At 31.1% G+C, this 7409-nt stretch overlaps 1 pseudogene; it reads right to left on the minus strand.

The window, feature by feature from the left end:
- Window positions 1-604: 604 nt before the first annotated feature.
- LOC113381682 lies at window positions 605-6335 on the minus strand (annotated as a pseudogene).
- Window positions 6336-7409: the final 1074 nt, after the last annotated feature.

Below are 7409 nucleotides of genomic sequence, written 5' to 3' on the forward strand. Positions count from 1 at the left end.
TTTGGAAGGGAGTTTTTTTTTTCAATAAAAAATTATAGATAGAAAATATAGTATTTGGATTACTTTCATGACATCAGCTTAAAATTTACTAAACATTTGTAGATCCTCCTACCTTTTATTAGATATACAAAAAGCTAGTATTTGCTTAAATTATTGGTGTTTTATAATTGTTGAAGATATTTAGGTCTACTAACAACTTGTTAACTAATATAAAATATTCATTTCAAATAGTGATGCAAGCTCAATTCCCACTTTTATTTTCAACCACTAGGAATTACTTTTTGCATGAACAACACATTTGCTTATTTCTAAAATATTTGAACTGCATTTTATTGTAAAATGTATGAGTGGACTCAATTAAAACTGTTTGATTAACTTTTCAGTTTGTTGGTTTTTATGCAACATCAATATAATTATGATAAAGCACACTAGTATGGAAAAACTGATGTTTCATGGCCATTCAAATGTTTTTATAAAACTATAATTGCATATGTACCAAATATTAGCATTCTACATACTCAACATTAAGAGTTGAAATGAATATAAAAATCATTTTAATAAGTTAGAAAATACATCTAAATTATTCACAATTATATCTGGTTTGAATAATTTTAGTCTTGAAAGTTTTAAATGGTCAGATTGACAATATTTAGTTCATATGCATATGATGTTCTAAACTCGAAATTATATAAATATGGGTATAAATTTACATCTCTCATTATGTAGAGCCGCATTCCAAGCTCACGAATGACCACTTTGGCAAATATGCATGGCTAATTACAATTATCATAATGCTTCTACCATCTAAATACTAAATAAATAATTGCAAAACCTTCGCAAATAAAATTTATACAACAAACTCATTAAATATATTTCTATTTTAATAATTACCACTACATCACTGCACAATAATATTGTAAAGCTTTTTTGTAAATAAATACATTAAAAAATTTGTCTCTTATAAATAATACAAATCTAGTAATAAATTAAGAGATTTTTTCATTTCAAATAGTTATCAAATTCATTTAGAGATTGTTCTAATTATTTACATTTTTGTGAATCATTCATAGAATGTCTGTGATATGCTCCGCTTCAACAAGCAAACTGTGTTGAGCACCATTGGTATATTAAATGTAAATTACTTTGTTACATATCTCAATACATAGTTCTATAATTAAAATTATATATGCTACACTTAATACAACTATATACAATCTAAAATTGACTCCATTTGTGCTTGTCCAACAGCAAATTCATATTTTTTCTATATTCATATAAATGTGCATCTGTTTTTTTTTAAATTTTTCTAACATATCACAATATAGTTAGACCTATCAACAATCGTTGACTTCAAACAAACACTTCAATGGAAGCAACAGTTTTGCACCCATCAAGATTTTTTTATATCTAATAACTTGCATGTCTTTTCTTTGGGCAATAAATTATTTATAGATACAGTGCTCGATTCTGAATTATTTAACCCTGGATTTACAGCTACTGAAGATCTGAAACTCAAAACTTTAATATAGATATATGTCTATGTCTGTATGTTTTTATATATGTAAGTAATTCTAAGATTGCTTTAATGTTAATAGAAGATATATTTATGGTAAAATAGTAATGCAAATATAAGAGGAGATATTTGAATATGATTATATAATATAAATATTATTATTGAACTCTGCATAACCATATTAAACTAATATATCCAAAATTTGCAATATATCTAACTCATAGTTAATTTAATGTAAAATGCTTTGTATTTTTCAAAATATTTGTGAAATATTTTATACTCTGACTTTTAATAATTATAGAATAAATCAATATGTTCACTAAATGTATATATTAAGCATACTAATCAGTCTTGAATAAAAATAATAAGTTAAAAATATTTTATATAAAATTCGTAGTATAAATTGTATGTTAGAAAGGACAGTCATAATTGCTTAACAAAGATTACCTGTTGTGTCGCATATGACTTCGTACTAAGTCACTGTTTACGAGGGCGGCAAGTAAGCTAAGTTCTCCTGCCATAACGGTGGCGCAAATGATGCGCGCCAGAGATTTAGCATTTTCGGCAGGCTGCGCAGGATGAGCACCCTTTACACCCAGCATTTCTAAACAAGCACCTTGTCCAGGTAGAACGGTACCGCCGCCTAGCAGATTGGTGAAATAAATGGATCAACAATCATTCAAGAATTTTAATTAAATGCAATACTGTCTATATCTACTATTGTTCGTGAAAAAACTCTTTAGACAAGTAATTTCATTGATAAATATAATTTGTAATTTGTAGACTCACCTATTGTTCCTACTTCTAAAGATGGCATTGTGCAGGTCATGTATAGATCTTCATTATTATCGCCACATACTTCCATTCCCGTTGAACAATTGCTACTGGTAACATTTTGTGCTGGGTCTTGACCAGTTGCTATAAAAATAGCTGTCACCATATTTGCGGCGTGTGCGTTATTACCACCTATACTGCCAGCCAAAGAGGTGCCAACCATATTTTTCAATTTGTTACATCTTACTAACGTAGCAGCATTTGTTCTAAAAACGGAACTCAACACTGTACCCGGTATGACTGCATCACACACTACGCGTTTACCGCGTCCTTTAATCCAGTTTATTGCTGCAGGCTTCTTATCAGAACAATAATTACCACTCAAACTAACAATTTCCATATCAGGAAAAACTTTCTGCACGTGCCTCAATGCCATTTCAGCACCTTTAGAGACCATGTTCATGCCCATAGCATCTCCAGTGGTGGCGCGAAATCGTACATATAATTGAGGACCATCCATACCAACATATATTTCTTGTAATCGTGCAAATCTTGATGTAGAATCAAAACTTGCTTTAACCGCTTCAAAGTTTGCGCGTCTCTCTAGCCAATTTTTGGCGCAATCGGCACGTCGCACGGTCGGAAAGCGAATACAGGGTGCGCGGGTCATACCTACGTCTTCCACGACGCTGTTTACACCGCGGGCCAACAGAGCTTTACATCCACGGTTGGTACTTGCCACCAACGCGCCTTCGGTAGTTGCCATTGGTACGTAATATTTGCGTCCATCTAAGAGCAGGGGTCCAGCAAATCCTACTGGCACTTGAACGTAACCGAGAACATTTTCACAACAAGCGTTCATTACGCGAGAATAATCATAATCTAGGTATGGAAGATCGCGTAGTGCAGTGTCGGAGAATAATCCTTCGGAAGTAAGAATACGGCGACGTAATTTGACACCACGTTCATCGTCGCCGACTGCTGCTTCTATGCGGTATAAAGGTATGTGACGAGCACGTACAAGCAATGCGACTTCGGCGTCAGTCAAAGCAGCAGCACCACGTTCGGAACGATAAATTTCAAGGCAAACATCGAGTGACCGTGGCTCCGGTTCTACCTCAACTTCATTTGACTGACTTTCTTCAATCATAGTTACTGTTTGTGTTGCCTTGTCTTCCGTTGCTTCATCTCCTATGCCAAAAATGGGACGTTCGCGTTCACGATCTCTCATAGTAGTAGCGTTGTTGCTGTTATCTGTGTTTTCGCTTTCAGACATACGCAATTGACCCGCTAACTGCTGCTGGTTATCTTCGAAAAATATGAATTTGACGGCAAGTGCAGCTAATAGTATCAATATAACAATTTGCTCTGCACCAACTGCCATCCAACGCATCAAGTGTCCAGGCAACGATGTTTCTTCAGTGCGATTCTGGGTCATAGTGCGATGTTGCTCAGATCCTACTAGCGGAGCGGCCGGACCATCGTGATCGCCGCCGTCTTGCAAACTCCAACGACTAATAACGAATGAACAAAGGTAAGTTTATCTATTCTAGTTTCATTTAAAACATTTACTTAACATACAATGAATAGCGCATCCCCGATCCCCTCTTACATTAAGGTCGAGTCAGTGTCAAGTTTGACGCTTGAAATATCTTGCAAGCCATTGTGATGAAAAATAGAACAAATAAAGACGTACATGGTACTTCCTGAAATAACTGATCTAACTCGATAACGCTAATAATGACAAAGTGAGAGTCATTACACATGAAGTGACAAGTTATAAATAAATTGGAATTACAAAAGTCATAGAGCATATAAGCTTTTGTATTAAACAACATATTTATAGAGCATCAACTTCAAAAATTCGTTTTAGAATTAATTGAACATTACTGAATAAATGAAATTTAAATTGAAATAAACAAAAATGTATTCATATCTACCTATGGGCATGAACTATCATGAGGCCGACAGACATTATTACTTTTACTCGTTGAACAACTGGATTTGGTTTCTGGTCCTCTTCGTGTAATGCTTTGGCCAATAGTGCTTCCCCACGTCCCAAATTACTACCCTCTCCGGTTCGAGATAACTGCAAGAAAATTTAAAGTAAAAAATGACAAAAATAGTGGGAAAACAATTTTTTAGATATATTTAGAAAGTAATGAGAACTAATATTTCAAACTAACATAAAAATGTCACAAATCAATTTATAAAGTATGTTCATAGGACGCTTTTTGCTATTAAATATCAATTAGCAATGACCATGGCCTTTTGCGGGATACAATAGTAATGATTTGACGCGTAATGTTTTAAATGGAACATTTTTTGTCTGATTAGATAGCAACATAAATATTTTAATAATAATTTTTATTGATACTAGAAACGTGCATATTAACAGTTATTAGGCCCTGTGTAAGATTGACTCAATATATAAATTATTTATAGAAGTTTGTGAACCACAAACCACTCTAAAGAATATATTTTAAACCACGTTTATTATTTAAAATAATAAACTCACCTCCAGTATTAGGGACAAGCAGGCTGGATAAAATGTCATAAAACTACGTAATTTACAAGAACTGAAAGACAAGCAAAACAGCAAAGAACTTCCAGCCTGGGCACTCCAGACAGCGTTCCAACTCCAATGACTAGAGCTTCGACTAGGGTATCCAGTGTTATCGTTGGACCAAGAAGTGACATTCCACGAGCTATGTTCTGCGTCACCTCTGCCTGAGAAGAGGCGCTGAGGGCCAGTTGAGCCAACAACGCGGCCTTCGACAAGTCAATCAGAAGGAGGAAGAAAAATAGCGCATCCCTGAAATTTATAAAATTATTATTTATTCATAGTACATACGCATATTTAGCTTCCACATCCAAATAAAATCAAAGTCTCCAAGCGTAACGATTTTTTCGCTTTTTCACTGATTAACTTTAGTTTGAACTCCCAGGAAAGAAAGGCAATTCAATGTAGTAACACACAATACATATACATATATAAAAAGGTTCAAATATTGTTAATAAATACTGGAATTTCAAAGTAATATTACTAATAATGATATGATTTATTATTACATATTTACAAAAAATCAGCTATAGTTTCTTCGCAAATTCAATTTTCATTGTAAACATGAAGTGTTACTTTAATAATTATAAATAGCGGTAATAAGCCTCCTCACAGTGCTACAATATGTAAAATTACAGATCTACTGCAAATTAAATGTTCACATTCATGTTTTGTATTACACTGTAAATATGTCAAGAGCGAAAATATAACTCATGTGGATTCGAAAAGTGTTTATATTGTGGAACAAAAATATAGCGAAATGTTCTATTTCTAACATGCGAATTCTTGAAAGACTTATAGAATTTTCCTCGACTTGGAAGTATGCCGTTTTGTGTTAAAATTGGGTTTTTGTTCATTTGCGTATTGTTGACTTTGCTAGTTTATGAAACCATGCATTGTGCACGTGCCGAACTTAAAATAAACGCCCATCACATGTTAAACGCAAATAAATTAAGTATATTGTATTTATAAATAATATGAAACGTAAAAATTATTCTAAACTAATTAAATGCTCACGACAAGATTTATAGACATAAGTTAATACATTAAAAGATTTTTATTCACTAATTCTATTTATCTTCATACTTGTGAGTTCAAAAGACGCGTCTAACTTTTCCATCTAAAAAAATCTATGTACATATTTAAAAAATTAAAAAATAAAATATTAAATTTAGTAAAAGTAAAAAATAAAAGCGATTTTTGGTAAAAATTATTGAATCAATAGAAAAAGTATTAAACTATATTAAAAACAACTTTAATTTGAAAAATAAAATATTAAATTTAGTAAAAGTAAAAAATAAAAGCGATTTTTGGTAAAAATTATTGAATCAATAGAAAAAGTATTAAACTATATTAAAAACAACTTTAATTTGAAAAATAAAATTTGGAAAACTCACTTCAGGTCACTGATATCACTGCGCAAGAAGTTGATGACGCTCGAGCTGAAGACAAAACTGGAAAACACTGTGAACAGACCGGCGATGGCTGAAAAAAAAATTAAATATTTAAAAAATTGTTTAAAATTTTATTTACCTACAGACCAATTAATTCAATGTTACATGTAAAAAAATAGTTCCTCAAATATTTTAGAAGGTTAAAATGTTTCAAATCCAGCGTTTAATCCGATCGGCAGATTAAAGATTTGGTGGCTAAGTCGTCATGTAGAAGTATTATTTGTTATTAACAGGATGATTTTTCTTATTCGGCATTTATACAATAACACACACATAGTTAAAGAAAACTGAAAAATATGTTTAAGATCTAAAATAAGTTTTATCGAACATTTCGGCAAATGTTTGTTTCCATCATTAATAAATTCGTCTAAAACAATTCAATAATTTGAAGCATTCTACAATGTATGTAATAAAAATTAAATTAATTACTTGTATTTGTATATAAAATATGGTCATGCATGTTTATAAATTTGGAAATTGTAGATGTTTTTTTTTAATATTCATTTGGTATAATCACACACTTTGATAAAAATATAATAAGCACCTAATTAATAAATAAATAATAAATCTAATAAATATAACTAATAATATTACTTCCAGCCAATAATTTTTATATCCATTCAAGTGACCTAGATGAGAAAAAATCAATTAGCTTGAGGCGTCATAAATTCAGTTGATACTTACGTTTGATCTTTTTTATTGTCAATCAAAACTTTATTAAAGTTTTATAATACAAAATTGTTGAGGTTTATAAAAAACAAAAAATTAAAAATAAGTCTGATTATGTTGAAAAAAAATGATAATCATGACATGGTTGATGGTTGGTATAGATAATTTACACATTCAATGAGGTTTAAGCAATATCAATACAAGCTACTAAAAATATCAATAAATTATATCTTATTTTGTAATGCTTTACAATTAATTGAGAAGTGATCTTGATATATTGCAATTTAATCGAATAGTGCTATCTGATTTTCTAATTAAAATGCTATCTGTCAACTACTTAATAATAATTTCCTTAATTATATTTCTTTTCTAATTTTTATATTTCACATGATGTTCATCATGATATTATCAATTTTTTTGTCTTGTTAATTCAGTA

The sequence above is a fragment of the Ctenocephalides felis genome, unplaced genomic scaffold, assembly GCF_003426905.1.
Source record: "Ctenocephalides felis isolate EL2017-DRISC unplaced genomic scaffold, ASM342690v1 CF-g0.4_SCAFFOLD_02993, whole genome shotgun sequence".
Classification (NCBI taxonomy): Eukaryota; Metazoa; Arthropoda; class Insecta; order Siphonaptera; family Pulicidae; genus Ctenocephalides; species Ctenocephalides felis.